Genomic DNA, 23619 nt, shown 5'->3' with positions numbered 1-23619 from the left:
GCCTTTGTGCTTCTTCCCCATCCAGGATATCATCATATGATGCTCGATGATCTGTAGTGACCACGGCATCCATTGATCTTAGCATGTCTTGCCCTAGTAAATTGGCAGTGAGGTTCTTTGCCACTAAAGGGTGTATCTTTCCCTATTCTCCATCTGGGCTAGTCCATGTCATAAGGGCAACCGTCTCTTTGTACTTGGAGTTGCCCCCTACCCCCAATATCGGGGGCCCAGGTGCAAGCTTCCAGTCCAAGGGCACTTCCCCCTCCCTGAGTGTGGTTCGGTCTACCCCAGTGTCAATTAAGTAGTGAAACCTCTTTCCACCTATGAGAATACTCATTTTAGGGCGGAGTCTGTCCACCAGGGGGACAGTCCAATAGACCTGAGCTGCCCTGCCATGAGGCTGCCTGGGCCTCACAGCAGAGGAGTTTCCTCCTTGAGTTAACGGAGCTGGAGGATGCCCCTCCCCTAGTAAAAAGGCTTCTCATCTAAATCAAACTTGGATCGACAATCCTTTTTCCAATGGTATTCTTTCCTGCACCTAGGGCAGGGCGTAGGGGGCAGTGTGGCTCCCCCGGGCCGGTTGGCGGGGGATTGTTGTGTACAGTCCCGCCTAAAGTGCCCCTCCTGCCTGCATTTAAAACAAGTCCCTCTCCCCGATGGTCTTGGGGTTTCTTGGCTCTGGGCTGCCAGTGCCTGAGTAATAGCCTCAGTCATTGTAGATGCTTGAGCCTATAAAGCTAAAGCTAGTGATTGGGACTGGTGCTGTTGCATTCCCACATCCTGTGAGGCCACCACCCATCTGCTCAGGGAACTCTCTCTCAATCCCGCGCAGGCCATGCAGTGGTCTGCATTCATCCCTTCCCAGAGCAGCATCTTTACAAACTGATCTCGGAGGTTCCCTGCCTGCAGCTTGCAGTGAACACTCTGTTGGACTCAGTCTATGATATGAGGTAGAGGCTCACCCGGCTTTTGTCTCACTCCTGCCATGGGGGACTCAGTGGTCCCATCATCTAGTTTTTAACACGCGTCAAGTCCTGCCTGCCTCACCTGGTCACGGTACAGGCCAGGTATTGCAGCCTGTTGGACGCCGGTGCAGTACCCTTCCCCCGTCCCTGCTAGCATGGCATAAGTAATAGGTATCGCTGGTTGAGCCTGCCGGTTACTCTCCGCTCACACTCTGCATTCCTCCTTAAAGAAAGCACACCATTTAATAAACTGAGAACTAGTAAGAATGGCTTTGGCCACATCCTTCCAGTCCTTAGGGACACACGGGTGATAGGTAATGTCTTGTAATAGGGTCTGGGCCCAGGGAGAGTTTGGGCCATCCTCTGCCACTGTCTTGCAGAGCTCTTTAAGATCCTTAGCTTCCCATGGATAGAATTCCAAGGGCCTGTTAGCTCCTGGTGCCAGATTGACTGGATATTCTTGGGGAAGTGAATCCTGTGGCCTAGAGTCTGGGCTCTTGAGTGGCGCTTCCTTTCCAGAGGAGGTCTCCGAGTAGGTTATTCCCCAGCCCTTGCCCCCTCCATGGAATGTTGGTAGGGGTCTGGGTCTTGCAAGACCCTCTCACAGGTCTCGTAGGGCACTGTACCTCCAATCCAATTGGGGGAATAGGGAGGGGGCCTAGGACCGTCAGTATCAGCTGGGTAAGAGGAGGCAAATTTTACCCTCTTTTTGACTTCCACTGTGGATGTTTCAGTGTGTTTTCGATCAGATTTGACCCTTTCCTTTTCCTTCTCACTTCCCAACTCCTCCTGTACTCCTTCTAGGCCTAATGTTGCTTCTTCCTCCTTCTTCTGTGATATAGCATTACCCATCTTTAGGGTTTCACTTACCCCGAGAGACCGCTTAGCCTCGGCAGGTTCTTTTCCTTTTGAGCCCCACATTGGGGGCCAGATGTTGGGTCTTCATCCATCCCACGAAAGACGGTTGGGGTCTGAGGAAAGGTAAGTGCGGCGCTCGCCCATTTCCCAGCCTACCAAATCCAGCAGGTAGAAAACTCGTTTATTAACAGAGAGCAGCCCATTTTAAAGCCAAAAAGGGCACGTGGCATGGCAAGGGAGGAAGAGGAACCAATCACTGTCAAGGTCACACCCTATCCCCTATCATGCACCTGAGCCTTCACGGGCTGGTTACGCACTGATCGGAAGATCAATTGGGCTCTGCCCAATTGCTGCCCATGTGCTCTATAGTAAATTAGGCTCTGCCCACTCAACTCCCTCTCAGCGAAATCTTTGCTGCCCATGTGCTCCACAGATAGCATCAGGCCTTGGCCCCAGGGAAAAATTCCCATAGGTGAAAGTGTCAACCCTCAGGGTTAAGAGTCTACTTCGAGAGTTTGTCTCTGGAGGACCAACATTGACAAAAGTCGTTTAGGTTCCTCTAAGGGTGTGTCTGGGAAAGCTTGCCAGTCTGTTTTGGGGGAGCACTCTGGAGGTCATTTGTGGCTTCTGGGAATTCCTTGAGAGGTCATGTAGTGCTTCCTTGGGAAGCCATCTGGAACCTCATCAAGCGTACATCTGCGACTTCCTTGAGAAGCCATCTGAGACCTACACTGGAGGTCATCTAGGGTCTTCTCCAGGGGCCATCTTGGACTTTACCAGAGGTCATCTGGGCCTTCCTCAGGAGGCAACCTGAGACCTCTTCAAAAGTAGTCTTTGGAGCTTCCTTAAGAAGCAATCTAGCACCACCTCTTGAGGTCATCTGGAACTTCTTTGGGAGGTCAGCTTGGGTTACCTTGATGAGAAATATATGACCATCTTCAGACATCATCTGGGACTTCCTTGAGAAGCCATATAGAACCTTCTCTGGAGGTCATCTGTGACTATCTTAAGAGGGTTATCTGGACCCTCCTCTGGGCTTCATATATGGCCTCTTTGAGTGGTCATCTGGGAGCTATTCGAGAGATAATCTCAGCCTCATTGAGAGGACATCTGGAACCTCCTTTGGAGGTCATCTGACACTTCCTTGGGGAGACATTTGGAACCTCCATGAGAGATTATCTAGGGCCTCCTAGGGAGAACATATGTGACATTCTCCAGAGGTCATCTGTGGCCTCCTCAAGAGGCAATCTGGGACATTATCTCTGTCATCTGAGACATCCTGTAGAGGTCAACATTGAGAGGTATGGGAAATGTAAGTTAAGTGTCTGTGGCTATTGGTCTGTTTGTGTATGCTGATAGTTCTATCTGTGTCCTGTATGCACCTTTGTTTACTCTTTTCCTCAGGATGGGAGAACAAGGACTAAAGTTCCTATATCCAAAAAATATTCTCCCCAAGGCTTATAGAGTCCCTCAGAGGAAGATGCATTGATGTATTCTCTCTCTTATTCTTTGCCATCAGCACCTGTAATGTTAAGTCCTCCCATACTAAAAGTGTACCAGCCTGAGGTGGTACAATGTGGTATGTTACCATTATTACCATTGAGACAGGAACATGAAGGAGATGGGGGAATGCCCCCTTTTTAATATATGTTCCCTTTACAACTAGTGACTTGTATAACTGGACACAGCAAACTGCATCATTTTCAGAAAAAAAAACAGGGGCTCATTATTTCATTAGAGACAGTAATTTTCACACATAAGCACATCCGGAATGAGTGTCAGCAAATTTACAGGTGCTTTTCACCTGGTAGAAAAGGGAGTGAATCCTGCTCGGTGACTTGAAAGTAGTCCTTGGACCAGACAGTAACCCCACTATTAACCAGACCATTTGGAGCAAGTCTTTCCACAGACTTACCCAAGCTGAGACTAACAGTGATCGAGGTATGGAAGTGCTTACCTATTATTGCTAGGTTTGATTAGCAGGGATACCTCAGTGGCTAGAAAGCCAAGTCATCAATCTAAGGTGAGTGAGATGGTACAGTTGCCCAGTGAGTACACTAATGCTTTTCTGGAACTTCTCCCAGAAGCCTAAAGGACATATAGACCTATAGATCTTGAAGCTCTGGAGAATCAAAGAGCCCTAAATATGGTCTTTGTACCCAGTCAGCCCCAGATATTAGAAAAAAGCTTCAAAAGTTAGAAGGTTTTGAGGGAAAGGTGTATTATAAGTTGGAAGTAGTTGCCTAGTAGGTGTTTGAAAACAGAGATACCCTGGATAAAAAAGACTCTAAGAAAGGGGGTTTAGTTTCGATAGGAGCACCACAATAGAGATCAAGAGACCCTTGGCAAAGACAGTACAATTCATTTGCAAATGGCAGTAGGGAACCTCTAGGACTAGATCAGTGTGCTTATTGAAAGCAAAATGGATATTGGGAAAAGGAATGTCCAAGGAGGAGAAAGATAGGAAATAGCAGGTTATGTAATCACATTAAGGACCTCGAAAATGTGTTCATATTTCTGGAGTAACATGCAAAGGAGCTTGGGGCTCTGAATTCCAACTATGTTCAATTTAAAAAGCAGCCCTCTGCACTTACGAAGAAATGTGGCAAAGAAAAATTCACACACTTTTATCTCAAAACCCAGGCTTATAAAAGACTAAATCTCCATTATGTGCCAGTCAAAACCAACCAAGAGGTTAAAAGCACATAGAAGAGCACATTGGAGAAAACAGAGACAATTATTTGACATGAAGAAAAGATTTGAAGATATAAACTTGTGAGAGTCAAAAAAGAGAAGAATAGCTTCCTCACGCTCATGATATTCTTGTATAAACCTTTGGATTGCCTCCTCTCTCTCCCTCTCACGCTCATACAGAGTCCTTTGTAGGTTTTCAATCTTTTCCTGCATTGACCTATTGTTTGCCTCCTCTCTCTCCCTATCACGCTCATACAGAGTTCTTTGTATGTTTTCAATCTTTTCATTTATCATGTTTGCCAGCAGTGTTTGTAGAGCTATTTGGGAACTCTCCTCTGGATTATCCATTATCTATTCTGTCCCCTGATTATCATTAGTGGGAGTGGAGATACCCGGACTTACCATTTTTCTTGTGGTTTTATGGCTTACTCTGCCCATTTGGGATGAAAGTAACACCAGTTTTGTGCTAGAACACTAAATTAAGGCAAGCATCAACCAAAGTCTGAATTTGCACAGTCCACACTCTGCAGATACAATCTAGTTCAACAGATACCTCTATTCAACATCAAACAACTATATATTAATGGACTATGAAACGCAAAGAAGAATTTGGAAAACCAGAAATTATTAGGGTTAGGGAGATATGTGGATAAAAAGTAGGAATAGAGTGATGTAGGTAGGAACAGGGAGAGTTAACTTAACTAAGTCCTAGTCTCAAAGCAGGAAATAGGTTGTATAGGATGAAAGTAGAGAGAGAGAAAACAAGAAGAAAGAGAAAGGAAAAAAAGAGACCAGAACAAATAGAAAAATAAAAATTAATAATATGCAGATGCTATAAGAAACTACTCAAAGAATGTGAATATAATGAGAGAAGGGGAGGGATATAAAGGAGATGTGAAAAATTTTAAAATAAAAATACTTAAAATTTTATATAGGTATATAGAGGTAGTATTGCTATTAAGGAATTTGAGTCTCAGAGGTTTTGAATTGAGTAATAAATTTGTGGATTAAGTGTGTACACAATGGGGGATAGGGTCTAATAGTCAACTACGGGTTTATCTGAGGATGTGCAGAACAACAATTAAGTCCCATAAAGAAGAACAAAAGAGAGGAAAAGGTGAGAAGGACAAGGAAGAAAGAAAAAAAAAAGATCAGAAGTTCAGTTGAGCTAAGCAAAAAAACAAAAGAAAATTTTTTAAAAAAAAGAAAGAAAAATGCACATACACATGTATCCCTAAAATAAAGATTATAAGAGGGGAAAAAAAGTTACTAGAAAACAATTTTTTTGAAAAAAGGTAAAAATTAAAAAAAGTTTTAGAAAACAAAAAACATTTTTTGTAAAAGGTATAAAAAAAAAGAAGAGGGGAAAAAAAGTTCTTTGATTGTTTTGGGGAGGATTGGGAAAAATCCTGTATCTCCCTTGTGTCTGTCATCAGCCTCTGGTTGGAGTATCTGGTCTGCTTGTGTTCCTGTGGCTTGGTTGGTTTCTTAAGTCAGTTTGTTTAGACAGGCAGAAAATGCTCTGCTTTACCCAGGATTTTGCAATCCTCCTCCCAAGTTAGTTCAATGGGAGGGGGGTGTGATTTGAGTATCACAAAAGAGGGAGATGGCTTGTTCCTCAAGTTTGGACATGCTGTGATGAGGCTAGGTTCTGGGTAGAGTTGAGGCCTTTCAGCAAACAGTAGCTTTTCCTGGAGTCTAGTTTGTGAGAAACTCACAGATCCCAGACTGGAGCCACCCTCAGGGTTTCTGTTTACTGATGTTGAGGCTGCTAAAGAGAGGGGCAGCTTCTGGTTCTGATTAACCGGTGAAAAAAGCCACTCCTAGGACTGGTGCCCGAACTGGGTGACTTTTCCCTGGGTGGAGCTGAGTCTGGCAGGTCACGCCATTAAGTTCTTGTGACCTGCTAAATGACTCTAGTTTTATTCCAAGGCCTGAATTGGAGCTAGCAGCTCCGCCAAGCTTTGTCGGTGAGCAGCTTGAGAATACTCAAAGAGAAAGGCAAGAGAAAAGGTGAACAGCGTGAGCAGCTGGAGAATGCTCAAAGAGAAAGGCAGGAATGGCGTGAACAGGCTGAGAACACTCAAAGAAATCTACAAGAATGGCATGAACGCGAGGAAGCTAAGCAACGAGTAAGACAGGAATTGAGAGAGCAGGATGAGAATACACAAAGATCACTAAATGCATTCATGGGATCCATTAACAAAGGGCTGAAGGAAGTTAGAGAGACCACAAAGGGAATGCTTAATGGAACCCAACAGAAGGAATGGGAGTCCAAGGAAACCATAACCAATCAACTAAGTGATTTGAGAATAAAAACTGAACACCAAATTAAGGAAGTAAAGAAGTCCATACAAGATCTAAAACAAAGCTTCAACAAAGAATTTGAAGCCATCAAAGCTGACCAATTAGAAGGAAAAGAAATAAAAAACGAAGTAGAAAGTCTTGACAGCAGGTTAGACCATGCAGAAGATCGAATCTCGGGGATTGAAGATAGCCTAGTTATTATAGAGAAAGAACATACAACCATCCAAGAGAAGTCCAAGAAAAATAGTAGATCTATCCAACACTTGGAAGACACCATCAGAAGGCCTAATCTAAGGATAATGGGTGTAGAGGAGCACCTAGAAACAGAAGTTAATGGTCTAGCAAATTTGTTTAACAGGATCCTAGCAGAGAACTTCCCAAACATGCAAAAACACAGGACTATTCAGATACAAGAAGATTTTAGAACTCCAAATAGACCAGATCAGAATAGGACATCCCAAAATCTCATTATAATCCACACAGGATTAACTCTGACCAAAGAAAAGATCCTTAAAGCTGTGAAGGAGAAAAGATTAATCACATATAAAGGGAAACCAATTAGAATCGCCTCAGATTTCTCAGCAGAGACAATCAAAGCAAGAACAGCCTGGAATGGTGTATGCCAAGCGCTAAAAACAAACAACTATCAACCAAGAATACTGTACCCAGCTAAACTCTCCTTCAAAACTGAAGGCCAAATAAAAACCTTCCATAGCAAAGAAAAATTGAAACAATACATCTCCATCAAACCAACCCTACAAAATATCCTTAAAGATATCCGACACATAGAAAAATAACAAGACCACAATAAAGGCCAAGAAACTGCACCCAAACTGAGAATCCAAGAATCATAGCGAGAACCCAGTGTTCGCAACCGCTAAGAAGGTGGATAACATGGCAGGAACTCCCAAATAGCTCTCAGTCCTATCTCTTAACATTAACGAACTTAACTCTCCAATTAAGTGACATAGACTGTCTAGTTGGATTAAAAAACAAGATCCTTCTATCTGCTGCCTTCAGGAGTCACATCTTGCCCATAAAAACAAACACATTTTCAATGTTAAAGGCTGGAGCAAAATCTACCAAACAAACGGCCCCTATAAAGAGGGGGGAGTTGCAATCCTATTATGAGATAAAATAGACTTCAAATTAAAATTCATGAGAAGAGATAAAGAAGGTCGCTACATACTAATTAAGGGATCTCTCCTTCAGGAGGATATTATAATTCTAAGTATCTATTCGCCAAAAAATGGAGCACCCACATTTATCCAAGAAACACTATTTTCCCTCAAATCCCACATAGATCAAAAAACATTAATTGTTGGGGATTTTAACACACCACTCTCCCCACTAGATAGATCAACTTGGCAAAAACTCAACAGAGAAACCACAGATCTAAACAGCTTCATAGATCAACAAGATTTAACATACATCAACCGAATATTTCACCCAGCAGCATAAGAATACAAGTTTTTCTCAGAAGCATATGGAACATTTTCTAAAATAGACCACAGTTTAGGCCACAAAACAAACTTGTCCAAATTCAGAAACATTGAAGTTATACCTTGCATTTTCTCTGACCAGAAGGGAATAATATTAGAACTCAACACCAAAAGCCACCAAAGAAAGTCCGGTAACACATGGAGGCTGAACAACACACTGCTGAATCAATAGTGGGTCATGAAAGAGATTAGAATGGAAACTCAAATGTTCATGCTATTCAACAAAAATGAGCACACAAATTACCAGCTCCTCTGGGACACAGCAAAGGCAGTACTCAGAAGTAAGATTATACCTCTGAGATCCTACATCAATTAATTGGAGAGATCTGAAACCAATATTTTAATGAGACATCTGAACCTCCTTGAAAAATAGCAGCAAGTTAAACCCCAATCCAGTAGACATAAATAAATAATTATAACTAAATCAGAATTAAATGAATTAGAATCCGACAAAACTATAAAACGAATCAACAAAACAAAGAGTTGGTTCTTCGAAAAAATTGACAGAGCCTTATCAAATCTTATCAGAAAAAGAAGAGAACACACCCAAATAAATAAACTCAGGGGTGAGAATGGAAACATCACGACGGAAACAACCAAGATTCAGAACATTATAAGGGAATACTTCTCAAAACGTTATGCTAATAAGTGTGAGAACTTGACAGAAATGGACCTTTTCCTAGCAAATATTGACATGCCAAAACTAAACCAAGATGAGTTAAACCAGCTTAACAGGCCCATATCAAGCATTGAAATAGAACCAACAATAAGAGACTTCCCAGCTAAAAAAGTCCAGGACCAGATGGTTTTACAGCGGAATTCTACAAGGCATTCAAAGCAGAGCTCACAACAATACTCCTCCAACTCTTCAATGAAATATGTTCATTACCGAACACATTCTATGAAGCCATCATAACCCTCATCCCAAAACCAGTCAGGGACTCATCAATGAAAGAGAACTAAAGACACATTTCTTTGATTAACATTGATGCAAAACTTCTCAACAAAATTTTGGCTAATCGACTTCAACAATTCATCCAAAAAATCATACACCATTATCAATCAGGTTTCATTTCAGGGATGCAAAGCTGGTTCAACATACGCAAATCAATTACTATTATTCATCACATCAACAGGAGCAAGGACAAGAACCACATGGTTATCTCAATAGACGTAGAAAAAGCATTCAACAAGATCCAACACTGCTTTATGATGAAGGTTTGGAAAAATTAGGAATCCATGGAACCTTCCTCAATACAATAAAGGCTGTATACGACAAACATACAGCCAACATTATACTTAATGGTGAAAAACTAAAGCCATTTCCTCTTAACTCAGGAACAAGACAATGATGTCCACTCTCTCTAATGCCTAGCTACAGCAATAAGACAAGATGCAAACATAAAGGGGATCCAAATAGGGAAAGAAAAAATAAAACTCTCCCTCTTTGCAGATGACATGATCTTGTATTTAAAGAATCCCATAGACTCCACTCCCAAATTACTCAAGCTGATTCAAAACTATGGCAAAGTAGCAGGGTATAAAATTAACCCCCCAAAATCAATGGCTTTTTGTATGCCAACAATGAGAAAAGTGTGGCTAAAATTAGGAAAGTAACTCCATTTGTAATAGCCCCTCAAAAAATAAAATACGTAGGAATTAACAACCAAAGAAGTGAATGACCTCTATGATGAAAACTTTAAAATCTTGAAAAAGGAAATCAAAACAGAACTTAGAAAATGGCAAAACCTCCCATGCTCCTCGATTGGAAAGATTAACATCCTGAAAATGGCAATACTTCCTAAGGTTACCTACAAATTCAATTCGATTCAAAATTCCAACCTCATTCTTCAAGGAAATAGAAGAGGAAATCCAAAAATTCATATGGAACAATAAAAGACCCCAATAGCAAAAACGCTCCTCAATGGAAAGAACGCTGCTGGAGGAATATCAATACCAAATTTCAAACTCTGCTATAAAGCATAGTAATCAAAACAGCTTGGTACTTGCACAAGAACAGACCTCAGGACTAATGGAATAGAATTGAAAACCCAGAAATGAACCTACAGACCTATCGCCAACTAATCTTCGATAAGGGAGCTAAAATAATGGAATGGAAGAAAGACAGCCTCTTCAGTAAGTGGTGCTGGCAAAATTGGTTAACTACTTGTAGAAAACTAAAACTAGATCCTTCTATATCACCCTGAACCAGAATCAACTCCAAATTGATCAAAAACCTCAGAGTCAAAGCAGACAATCTGAAAACATTACAGGATGGAATAGGAGAAACCCTAGGCCTCCTTGGCTCAGGCCGAAATTTTTTTAATAGAGACCCGAAAACACAACAAATCAAAGAAAGGTTGGACAAATGGGATTGCATGAAGTTGCAGAGCTTCTGCATGGCAAAGGACATAGCTAGTAAGATCAATAGAAAGCCCACAGATTGGGAGAAGAACTTCACTAGCCATACAACGGAGAAGGGTCTCATATCTAAAATATACTTGGAATTCAAAAAATTATTCCCCCAACAACAAATCTTCAAAGAAACAACTGCCCAATTAATAAGCAGGCTAAAGACTTGAAGAGAAACTTCTCTGAAGAAGAAAGAAGGATGGCCAATAGACAAATGAAGAAATGCTCAACCTCCCTAGCCATAAAAGAAATGCAAATCAAAACAACATTGAGATACCACCTCACCCCAGTTAGAATGGCTATAATCAAGAACTCTATCAACAACAGATGCTGGAGGGGATGTGGACAGAAGGGAACCTTACTGCATTGTTGATGGGAGTGTAAAACTTGTTCAACCGCTTTGGAAAGCAGTATGGAGGTTCCTGAAAAGACTTCACATAGATCTGCCCTATGACCCAGCAATCCCACTTTTGGGCATTTACCCAAATGTTTACAAATAAGACCACACTAAAGCTACCAGCACAACTATGTTTATTGCAGCATTATTTACCATAGCTAGATATGGAACCAACCCAGATGCCCCTCAGTAGATGAATGGATCAAGAAAATATGGAATATATACAGAATGGAATTCTATGCCTCCATCAATAAGGATGATATTTCCCCATTTGTTAGGAAATGGAAAGGCTTGGAAAAAATTATATTAAGTGAAGTAAGCCAGGCCCAAAGAAACATAGGTCCCATGGTTTCCCTTATTTGCAATATCTAGTATATGTATGAGTCAAGCAGGAAAGATCAGATAATATGATGTTATGAAAATGAACCCTTAGATATGTATTTAAATTTTTTTTCTTTCATGCATATTTGTTTCTAACTCATTTATAAGAGTATTTCTTTGTAGCTTTGTATGTCCCTCCCCCACACTATAACCCCTGCTTTCACTATATTTGATGTTGGTATAATTTGTGGAGGAGATGGGGAAAAACAAGTCGATTAAGGATACAGGTGGACCTGATGCAACTATGAGAATTACAAGTTGTTATGTTAAAAACGATCTTTACAACTTTGGTGCGGGGAGGGGGGGGGCGGGTCGAGGCTGGGCAGGGATGTGAAGGCCAAACAAAGAGGAGGCTGCAGTGCTTGATTAGAAATGTACTCATTATCATGCCAATGTGGTTGTAACCCCCTGTACAGTATGTTCACAAAAAATAAATATATAAATAAATATGAGAAGAAAAAAAAAAGATAAGAAAATCCTCAAAAGGAACCTAGAAAACACTCAGAATCAAATGAAATTCAAGTACATTAGCCTGGATGATTATGAGGCAAATTAGGGGACCATAGACTGACAGAACCACAAGACAGAAATACTGCCATCGTTGCTAACCACAAATGAGGCCAAGCAGAGATCCTGATGCTGCATTAAGAAATGTGAACATAAAAAATGAGCTGGACCTGATATAAGAATGTATTAGGCTGAAGTACATGTCGACTATAAGCTTTGAAAATTGTCTCCAGAAATTCAAAGCAACCAAGAGAGAAGGAAATAGTAGTTAGCAGAGAAGATGTGGAAGTGCTGTCATAGATGAGGCCAAGAAAAGTGAACAGGAAACTATCAGGCTCAAGAAAGAGGTTATTACTCTTCAGAAAGAGTTAAAGGGCCACATGCTCTGATTGAGAATGCTGGGGAAAGGGAAAGAACATTAGGAAAAAAAATAGAAGGACTAAAAAAAAATTTGAAGTATCTGTCACAAAATACACTGAAGTGGAAAACTAGAAAGAGAAACTACTAGAGTAAAAGCCCCGAAAGACTGCTGAGATCTTCACCATAAATGTAATGCAGAATCATCATGTCTCAATGGAACTGGTGGAGGTGGGAAAAAATACCTTGCAATAGCACCTTTGTGAACTTAAGGGAGGAGCTGAAGAGCAAGCAAAGCTGTTGTGAGAAGGAGAAGCACTTGGCCAGTCAAAGGAACTCTCCTGTGACCCTGCCAAAACAGTTACAGTTTAAGGAGCACATTGAGAAGGAGAGTGGGATTTTGAAAGCAAGTTTGAGAGAAAAGGAGGAGAATAAAGGGGAAGAAGTCTCCAAGGTTCAGAGTACTGTACAGTTAAAGAAACTAGAGACCTTAAGATACAGGGAAACATCTGAGCTGATCAGATGGCTTGGGAGATCACTCTAAAACCAGTGGAATCTCTAGAGCTACTAGTCATTAAAATTAAAGGAAGAAGCAAAAACAGTTGTAATAAGTGTGCAAATGTTGACACTGACCTTATGAAAAAAACATACAGGCTCAAGCTTTCTGTCAGCTTACGTGTAGATATTTGCACCCTGGTAAATTGCCCGAGGCCACTACCTAAAACTGTTCTGAAAACCAGTGGGGCCTTAGCGTGACAATACATTGTAAGGTGTGTAGGTAATTTCCAACAGGTAAATGCTGAAAAGCTGGGACCAATGGAAAGAATTCATATGTGAGGAACCTCAGATGGTGAATTTGGGAAAGTGGACTTCACAGAGGTAAAGCTTGGAAAGTATGGGTATTGGTATCTATTAGTTAATAGTGGACACTTTTTCAGGCTGAGCTGAGGCATGTAATAATTCCTTGATTTGGCTTACCTTTAGCTGTGGGGTCCAAAGATGGCCCTGCATTCATGGTCCAAGTTCTCAATTATTAACTAACACTCTAGGAATGAATTGGAAGTTACAATCCATTTATACAACTCAGAGTTCAAGCCATTAGAAAGAATGACTATGCCCTCAAAGGAAACTAACTAAATTAAATACAGAGACTGTCCATGGCTAGGTGAGCCTCCTCCACTTTGCTTATCTTCGAGCAAGATGTAGCCCTTATGTTAAAGGATTTAATCCCTTTGAAATATTTTAGGGTAGACCACCCACTTTGGTTCCTAAATTTCGGAAGTCTATGTTAACAGAAATGTCTAACTACAATCTGCAGGCTTTACAACATATTCTTTTATCGACCTATCCTTTGGTAACCAAGACCCACCAGCCACATAAGAAAAACTCCACCTGTAGGGGAGGAGCCAAGACGGCAATGGAACAGCAGGCAAACACCACAGATCTCCCCAACGAAATACAGAGTTTGGATTTCAATGCTCTGTTTCTGCAAGTGACCCACAAAGAAAAGGCAATTACTCAGAGAGATACAGAAAGTGAAAAAAGAAAATAGAAAAACCTACACAGAGAGTAAAGTGGGAAGAACCTTCCCCCTCCCTTTGTTGGTGATGGGGCTCCCCGCTAGCAGCTTAAGTGGTGGAACTTTGTGCAGGTTGCTTAAGTGGCCTGGCTCTGGACCCTCGGAGGACCAAACACGCACAAGCATCCCAAGGCTCACAGAAGACTCCCAAGGTCCAGTGCCAACCCAGAGAATACAAACTGAAATCTCAGAAGACAGAATCGGCATGAAGATTCCCCTCAACCTCCTTGGCATGGCACCTCTGCCTGGCTGGTGCAAGAAGCCCAACCCAGTTAGGATCAGCAGCAGCTGTCAGCAGTGGTGAACGACCCTAAACACGCAGTGTGGCACCTCTGTCCTGCTGGTGTAAACAGCTTAGCCTAACCTGGAACAGCAGCAGCAGCTGGCAGTATAGGCAAACCACCCAGACTCTGTGCACAATGCCTCTTGGCACTAGCCCACAGGAACAGCCCAGACCAGCCCAGGGTGGCAGTGATAACTGTGGCAGGGACAGCTGCAGTGAACAACTCCAGACCCATGCCGGTTTGTGCCTCTCCATACTGGCCCGCATAAGCAGCCTAGCCCAGCCTGAGGTAGCAGCACTGGCTAACCCCCTGACTCGTGGTAGGGTGGAGCGCCTCTCCATACCGGCTTGCATAAGCATCCTAGCCGAGCCCATTGTGGCAAAGGTGGAGAACAACCCCAGACATGATGCAGGGTGTGGTGCTGAACAACCCCAGAAAAGCCCCATGAACTTTCCTGCCTGGTCTGGCTTTGAACCTGTATACACAGATCTGAGCCTCCTGAGTAGTTACAATTATAGTCATTCACACCAGCTGGGTCTAACTCTTGCCAACCCCTTCACTTTTTCTACAATAGATCATTTCTTAGTTCGTACAAGGAATTTAAGTAAATACAAGAGGATCGACATAATACCCTGTATTCTATCTGATCATAGTGGAATCAAACTAGTTCTCAATAACAAGACATAAAGTAGAAAAAACTTAAACACATGGAAATTAAACTGCACTAAGTTGAACAATACTTGGGTCACAAAAGAAGTTAAAGAAGAATAAAAAAGTTCTTACAATTCAGTGAAAATGAAGAAACATCACAAAGAAACCTATGAGACCCAGCAAAAGCAGTCCTGAGGGACAAATGTATTGCTTTCAGTGCACATATCAAGAAAACAGAGACCAAGTAAACAATCTTATGATATAACGAAAACTGCTACAGAAACAAGAAAAAAATTGAACCTCAAGTTGCTAGACAGAAAGAGATAGCCAAAATAAGAGCTGAAATTAATGAGACAGAGATTGAGAAAATTATGAATAAAATTAATAAAACCAAAAACTGTTCCTAAGAAAAAATCAATAAGACTGACAGACCACTGGCAAGAGTAACTAACAAAATAAGAGAGGAGACCCAAATCGATATTATCAGAGATATCACAGGAAAAATTACAACAAATATCCAAGACAATCATAAGGAAAAAATTCCAGACTCTACTCACAAAGGAAGGAAAACCTAGCAGAGGTGGATGAATTTCTACAGAAATACAAATTTCTATCCCCCCTTTCCTTTTTGGCCCTGCTTCTCCACCATGTATGGTGGGGGCAGCAGTTCGGTAAATAAACTTCTTTTCCTGCCTTCATAGTGTGTGGTATTCTCTTCATAGGCTACTGAATGAAACCTAACTATTTAATATTACATTTGATGCTGTGACTCATGCTGTTTTTGAGTTGGAAATGTTAGAATTTCTTAACCACTCCTTTTCTGTGAACTAAACTGCCTTGAGACACCACGCGAGACTTTTCATCAATACCATTGCTGGCCTTCACATCCACGTCCACACCACTTATCTTCTCTGGTGAGTGAAACTACTCTCTACGGCATTCTGTTGCTCAATATCTGTTCAGATGTGGCGACATGCCAGAGAGCTCCTATGGCCTTTAGCGGAAAGGCTGGTCACCTCTGAATCCGAGGATGTTTGGTTATGGGGCTTGGTCATTTCTCTCTAGAGCTTTAGGGGAAGCAGGGACATCGCTTCTGCCTGGTCAGCTCTCCTTCACTCACCAGACTGACTCTCCTACACATTTAACGGGGTGCTATGAGTCATACCCAAGCCATGAAACCCCTCTAAAATGCCTCCTGCGCTCCCTGGATAGCCAGAGCACCTAATTTTTTTATGCTTTTCTCAGATTTAGACAATTTTTGCCTCTGCAATGGTAAATGGTCAACAGTCTGTTCACTTTCAGGATCTCTTTGCTCTCTGTTAATCATGTCCAACTTTCTATATCTCTCCCTTTCTTTTCTACAACTATTTGTATTGTGCCATGAAGCATGGGACATGGGCTGGGTCCAGGGGACCCATTTTAGGTTCCCTCTAAAAGGCTAGCCAAACTAGGCTTGATTTTTTTGTTCAAGTTTTCTTTGCAATTTTTTAGAAATTTGTCATCTTGAGTTCGCCATCTTGGCCAAATGGTGGGTGAATGATTTGGCCCACTCCAATCCTTACCCTTCCACCAAGCTTTCTTCTCCTCCATCCATCTATTCAAATGTGCCTTGCTAACAAGTTGCTCTTTTCACAGACTCTGGTAACTGAGGTCCAACCATCTGATGTGCTTTGTTAGCAAAGATGTCTAAATATTGTTGTCTAAAATTTTAGGATTTGAGTTTTGTCTTTTTTGTTTTGTGTTGTTTAGGCTAGTACTGACTACGTGATTCTAAAATATTGGGCACATCTGTGTTAAGATTCTACCATCTAACAAGTTTTGTCATTGCAGAATATTTGGTCAATTCTTGATAAGGACCAGGTAAGCTCTACTTATTCTATTTGATCTCCTTGTTTCTTTAATTGGAAATAACAAAAGGTTTTCGTGACAAAAGTTGCAATTCAAATCCAGCCCGGGCTGAAAAATCCCTAAGACTCCATCTCGCAACTAACCTGCAAAGAGCCAGGCTGGAAGCTTGGCTCGAGCCTCTTATCTCCAACCAGAAAACACTGCAAGAGTTTCTATAACTCAAAGTGGTAGAGTGCTAGACTTGAGCAGAAGTGCTCAGGGACAGTGCCCAGGAATTGAGTTCAAACCTCCTTGAATACCACCTGGGACAAACCATCCCACCAACGACACTTAGGATTTGGTAAGAAGGAACCAAGGATTTGATTGGACATGAACAACAGTGGGGGATACATAAAGCAGCATGGTCCTAATAATGAGCAAGGCCCACTAATCAATGTTGCCCCATGACCTGGCCCACTGGAGTGCACGGGGCATGCCACACAAGTGAGCAGGGTATGCTGCAGGAGGGGGTAGGATGTCATCCTCACATGATGAGCTGTGAAGAATTGATTGGGGAACAGGCAGTTTGTGAAGTGATGGTTGAAAACTGTTAGGTAAGAGACCCACTGGAATGATGGAGGGGTTTAACCTATATATAGGCTGCATGGTCAGAGCAATGGAATTGGAGAAAATCAGGGGAAGACCTGCAACGAAGGAAATGGTGAGACAGCAGGAGGGGAAAGATCTGGGAGAAGAGGAATTTGAGGGCGAGCAGGAGGGGAAGGAAGCCAATTGGCCACAAGGCCAGAGAAGTGTAGTGGAGAGGCCTAAAGAGAAGAAGGAAGTGATGGAAGGGGAAAAGGGAAATGAAGGAAAGGACTATAAAGAAGGAAGGAATAAGGGAAAAGGGTAAAGCCTTACCTATTGAAGTTTGGAGCGTAGAGATGGTAATTTGGGGGGTTGGTGTTTTGCAAACCAATTAACTATGCCTATTGGATGTCTGAGGTTTGGTGGTTGGGGCTGGGCTGTCACTGAGTGTACGGCACAGGACAAGGTAAATGCAGACCCAGTTCTAGTGTAAATAAAATTATCTTCAATGTGCCTCATTGGATTGCCTTGTGTTTCATGCATTATAAGTGTACAAGTTCACATGTTAATAGTCTCAAAGGCCACGATTTTTGTAAAATGTTATGAGGTCAAAATAGGTTTGAAAAACCCAATGGAACAATGATATCACAATGGCAATATGATGTCACAATATTGAGTGATAATAATATTTTGATGTTATACTTAGTTGGTGATGCCATAATGGTGATGAAGTCACAATAGGTTTACGATGTTATAATAAGTCACAATAGTTTTTTTTTTATTGTGAAAATGCTGTACAGAGGGGTTACGATTACATGGGCAAGATAATGTGTACATTTCTTATCAAGCATTATAGCCTCCTCCTTTGTTTCCTTTTCCCATCCCTTCCCATACTTACCTGGCAGGGGAAATACCACGATCACATAATAGGTTTATGATGTCAGTTATGATGTCCGTTCCGCCCAGGAGAAAGTCATCCCACCCAGGGAGAAAAAACTCTGCCCACAGAGAAGTGACTTTCTTCACCAGGTAATCACAGCCAGAGACTACCCCTCCCAACAACAGCCTAGACAAACAATTGAAATTCAGTAAACATAAACCCCGAGAAAAGCTCCAAGCTGGGCTCTGTGAGTGTCTCATGATTTTACCCCTCAGTGAAAAGCTACTGTTTACTGAAAGACCTCACCCCTAAACAGAACCTAGCCTCATCACAACATCTCCAAACTAGAGGAAACAGCCATCTTTCTCTTTTGTGATACTCCAAGCAGATCTCCCTCCCGCTGAACTAGCCTGGGAGGAGGATCAAAAAACATGCCTAACACAGAGCAGTTTCTGCCTGCCCAAACTGACTTAAGAAACCAATCAAGCCATAAGAAAACCAAACACCACAAGCAGACCCAAGACTCCACCAAGAGACTTGGTATGGACACAGAGGAGATACAGGGTCGTCCCATTCAGCCCCCATTTCCCCCCCAAAAAATTAAGGATGTGTGGGTGTGTGTATGTGGGTGTGTTTGATCTCTTTTGACCTTTTGGGCCTTTTTTATTGTTTTCATTTTTTCTCTCTTTTTTTTTCACATGACTTAATTGCTGTTCTCCTCATCCCAATATATACCTGTAGTCAATTATTAGACTTTATCCCCCATTGTGTACATACTTAATCCAGAAATTTATTACTCAATTCACAACCTCTTAGACTTAACTTCTTTAAGAGCAGTATCATCTCTTTATGCCTACATAATTATCAAGAAACTAATTTTAATTTTTCTTATTTTTTTGCTTTAATGTTTCCTTTCTATCCCTCCCTTCCATTCATCCTATCCTTTTCTTCTGTCAATATCATTTCTTTAAAAGTACGTAATTTTAAGTGTTTCACTTGTTAAATTTAATTTTTGTTTTTCCAATTTTCTTTTTTTTATTTCTCTCCTATCATTCTGTCCAATTCATTTCCCTCTCTGAGATTAGGATTTGGTTAAATTTACTCTCCTTTTACCCCTCCACATCCCTCTAGTCCTATTTGTCCCCATATTATTCCCTTAATCTAATAATTTCTGGATTGCCAAATCCTTTTTTTCTGTTTGTAGCCCATTAATAAATAGTTGTTTTATGTTGAATAAATTGTATCTTTTGAATTAGATTGTATCTGCAGCCATTTTGATTGTGCAACCAAAGGACTCTGGTTGATGCTTGTCTTAAAATAGTGTTCTAGCACAAAATTGGTGTTATTTTCATACCAAATGGGCAGAACAAGCCGAAAAGCACAATAAAAATGGCAAGTCCAGGTATCTCAACTCCCACTCATGTTAAGAAGGTTACAGAATTGTTAATGAATAAACCAGTGGAGTTCCATAAAACCTGTACAAACGCTACTGGTAAACATAGTGAATGGAATGATTGAAAACTTGCAAAGGACTCAGTGTGAGCATGATAGGGAGAGAGAGGAGGCAAACCAAAATTCATACAGGAATCTTTTAAGCATTAGGAAGCTACTTAAAGATTAATTCAGGAATTGCATAAGCAGGTTGAGAATAGTCAAAGAGAAATACAGGAGATGCGTGAGCAGGCTGAGCACAGCCATAGAGAATTACTAGAATTGCGAGAACTTGATTAAACTAATCAAAGAATAATACAGGAATCATGAGAGCAGGATGAGAATAGACAAAGATCAATAGAGGCATTCATGGAATCCATAAACAGACAGCTGAAAGAAGTCAGGGAGATCACAAATGGAATGCTGAAAGGAGCAAGACAAGGAAACCATAACCAATCAACTAAGTGATTTGAGAAACTGAACACCAAATTAAGGAAATAAAGAAGTTCATACAAGATCTAAAACAAAGCTCCAACAAAGAATTTGAAGCCATCGAAGCTGACCAATTAGAAGGAAAAGAAATAAAAAACAAAGTACAAAGTCTTGACAGTAGGTTAGACCATGCAGAAGATTGAATCTCGGGGATTGAAGACAACCTAGATATTATAGAGAAAGATCATACAACCTTCCAAATCAAGTCCAAAAAATATGATAGATCTATTCAACATTTGGAAGACACCATCAGAAGGCCTAATCTGAGGATAATGGGTGTAGAGGAGCACCTAGAGACAGAAGTTAATGTTCTAGAAAATTTATTTAACAGAATTCTAGCAGAGAACTTCCCAAAAATGCAAAAAGATAGACCTATTCAGATACAAGAAGCTTATGGAACCCCAAATAGACCAGATCAAAACAGGACATCCCACTGTCACATTATAATCTGCACAGGATCAATTCAGACCAAGGAATGGAGCCTTAAAGATCTCAAGGAGAAAAGAACAATCACCTATAAACAGAAACCAATTAGAATCATCCCAGATTTCTCAGCAGAGACGATTAAAGCAAGAAGAGCCTGAAATGGTATATGCCATGCGAAAAGACAAACAACTATCAACCAAGAATACTGTACCCAGCTAAACTCTCCATAATTGGAGGTGAAAGAAAAACCTCCCATAGCAAAGATAAATTGAAACAATACATCTCCACCAAACCAGTCCTACAAAAGACAAAAGTGTCCTACACATAGGAAACCAACAAGACCACAGTAAAAGCCAAGAAACAGCATCCAAGGGAATAAAATTAGAATTCAACACTAAAAGCCAACAAAGAAAGTCCTGTACAACATGGAGGCTGAACAACACACTGTTGAATCACCAATGAGTCATGGAAGAAATTAGAAAGGAAATGCAAATGTTCATGATATTAAAAAAAAAAATGAACACACCAATTACCAGCTCCTTTGGGACACAGCAAAGGCAGTACTCACAGGCAAGTTTATAGCTTAGTGGTTGCACAACAACAAATTGGAGAGATCTAAAACCAACAATTTAATAAGACATCTGAACCTCCTTGAAAAAGAGCAGCAAGATAAACCCCAATCCATTAGATGGAAAGAAATAATTAAAATTAAATAAGAATTAAATGAATTAGAAACCAAACATCATAGAAAGAATCAACAAAACAAAAAGTTGTTACTTCGAAAAAATTCACAAAATTGACAGACCTTTAAGCAAATCTTATCAGAAAAAGAAAAGAACTCACCCAAATTTAAAAATAAAGTCAACTCAGAGATGCGAATGGAAACATCATCACAAAAACAACCAAGATTCCAAAAATTATAAGGAATACTTTTCAAACCATTATGCGAATAACTTTGAGAACCTGACAGAAATGTAGCATTTCCTAGCAAATCTTAATATGCTGAAACAAACAAGATGAGTTAAATCAACTTAACATGCCCATATCAAGCATAGAAATAGAAACAGCAATGAGTCCTCCCATCTAAGAAAATCCCAGGACCAGATGGATTCACAGCGGAAATATATAAGGGCTTCAAAGTAGAGCTCACACCAATACTCCTCCCACTCTTCAATAAAATTGAAAGAGGAAGTTCATTACAGAATTCATTCTATGATTCCATCAGAACCCTTTTCCCAAAACCAGGCAGGGACTCATCAAAGAAAGAAAACTGTAGACCCATTTCTTTGATGAACATTGATGCAAAACACCTCAACAAAATTTGGGCCAATGGATGTCAACAATTTATCCCAAAAATCATATACAATGATCAAACAGCATTCATTTCAGGGATGCAAAGCTGGTTCAATATATGCAAATCAGTTAATAAAATTCATCACATCAACAAGAGCAAGGATAAGAACCACATGGTTATCTCAATAGATTCAGAAAAAGCACTGACAAAATCCTACATCCTTTTGTGATGAAAGCTCTGTAAAAACTATGAATCCAGTCAACATTCCTCAATACAATAAAGGCTGTATATGACAAACCTACATCCAGCATTATAGTTAATGGTGAAAAGCTAAAGCAATTTCCTCTGAACTCAGGAACGAGACAAGGATGTCCACTCTCTCCACTTCTCTTCAATTTAGTAATAGAATGCCTAGCTACAGCAAAAGACAAGATGCAAACATAAAAGGGCTCCAAATAGGGAAAGATAATGTAAAACTCTCCCTATATGCAGATGACATGATGTTGTATTTAAGTAATCCCACCGACTCCACTCCGAAATTATTCATGCTGATTCAAAACGTTGGCAAAGTAGCAGGGGAAAAATTAACTATCAAAAATCAATGGCTTTTCTGTGTGCCAACAATGAGAAAAGCATGGCTGAAATCAGGAAAACAACTCAATTCATAATAACCAATAAAAAATAAAATACCTAGGTATTTTATGAGAGGATCTTTATGATGCAAACTTTAAAAACCTGAAAAAGGAAATAAAAATGGAACTTAAAAAGTGGAAAAACTTCCGATGTTCCTGGATTGGCAGAATCAACATCATGAAAATGGCAATACTTCCCTAGGCTATCTACAAATTCAACGTGATTCTTATCAATATTCCAAACTCATTCCTCAAGAAAATAGAAGAGGCAATCCAAATAATTATGGAACAATAAAAGACTCTGAATAGCGTAAAAGATCATTAACAGAAAGAAAAGTGGTGGAGGAATATCAATACCAAATTTCAAACTCTACTACAAAGCCACAGTAATCAAAACAGCTTGGTACTGGCACATGAACAGACCTCAGGACCAGTGGAATAGAATTGAAAACCCAGAAATGAAGCCACAGACCTATAGTCACCTAGTCTTCAATAAGGGAGCTAAAAAATAGAATGGAAGAAAGAGCCTCGTCTGTAAATGGTGCTGACAAAATTGGTTAATCACTTGTAGAAAACTATAGCTAGATCCATATATATCACCCTGCACAAGAATCAACTCCAAATGAATGAAAGACCTCAGAGTCAAAGCAGACACCCTGAAAACATTGCAGGTCTAACTAGGAGATAATTTATGTGTCGTTGGCCCAGGCAGAAATTTTCTTAATAGAGACCCAGAAGCACAAAAGATCAAAGAAAGGTTGGACAAATGGAATTGCATGAAATTGGAGAGCTTCTGCATGGCAACGGACAGAGCTAGCAAGATCAATAGAAAGCCCACGGATTGGGAGAAGATCTTCACTAGCCATACAATGGACAAGGGTCTCATATCTAAAATATACCTGGAACTCGAAAAATTAAATCCTCCAACAACAAATCCTCAAAGAAACAACTCCCAAATAAATAAGTGAGCTGAAGACTAAAGAGAAACTTCTCTGAAGAGGAAAGAAGGATAGCCAATAGATACATGAAGAAATGCTCGACCTCCCTAGCAATAAAAGAAATGCAAATCTAAACTATACTGAGATACCACCTTACCCCAGTTAGAATGGCTATAATGAAGAACTGTAAGAACAACAGAAGCTGGAAAAATGTCGG

This window comes from Dipodomys spectabilis, unplaced genomic scaffold, assembly GCF_019054845.1.
Source record: "Dipodomys spectabilis isolate Male_0828 unplaced genomic scaffold, ASM1905484v1 ptg000205l, whole genome shotgun sequence".
Lineage (NCBI taxonomy): Eukaryota > Metazoa > Chordata > Mammalia > Rodentia > Heteromyidae > Dipodomys > Dipodomys spectabilis.
The sequence above is the reverse complement of the archived record's forward strand: the minus strand, read 5'-3'. Positions refer to the sequence as shown.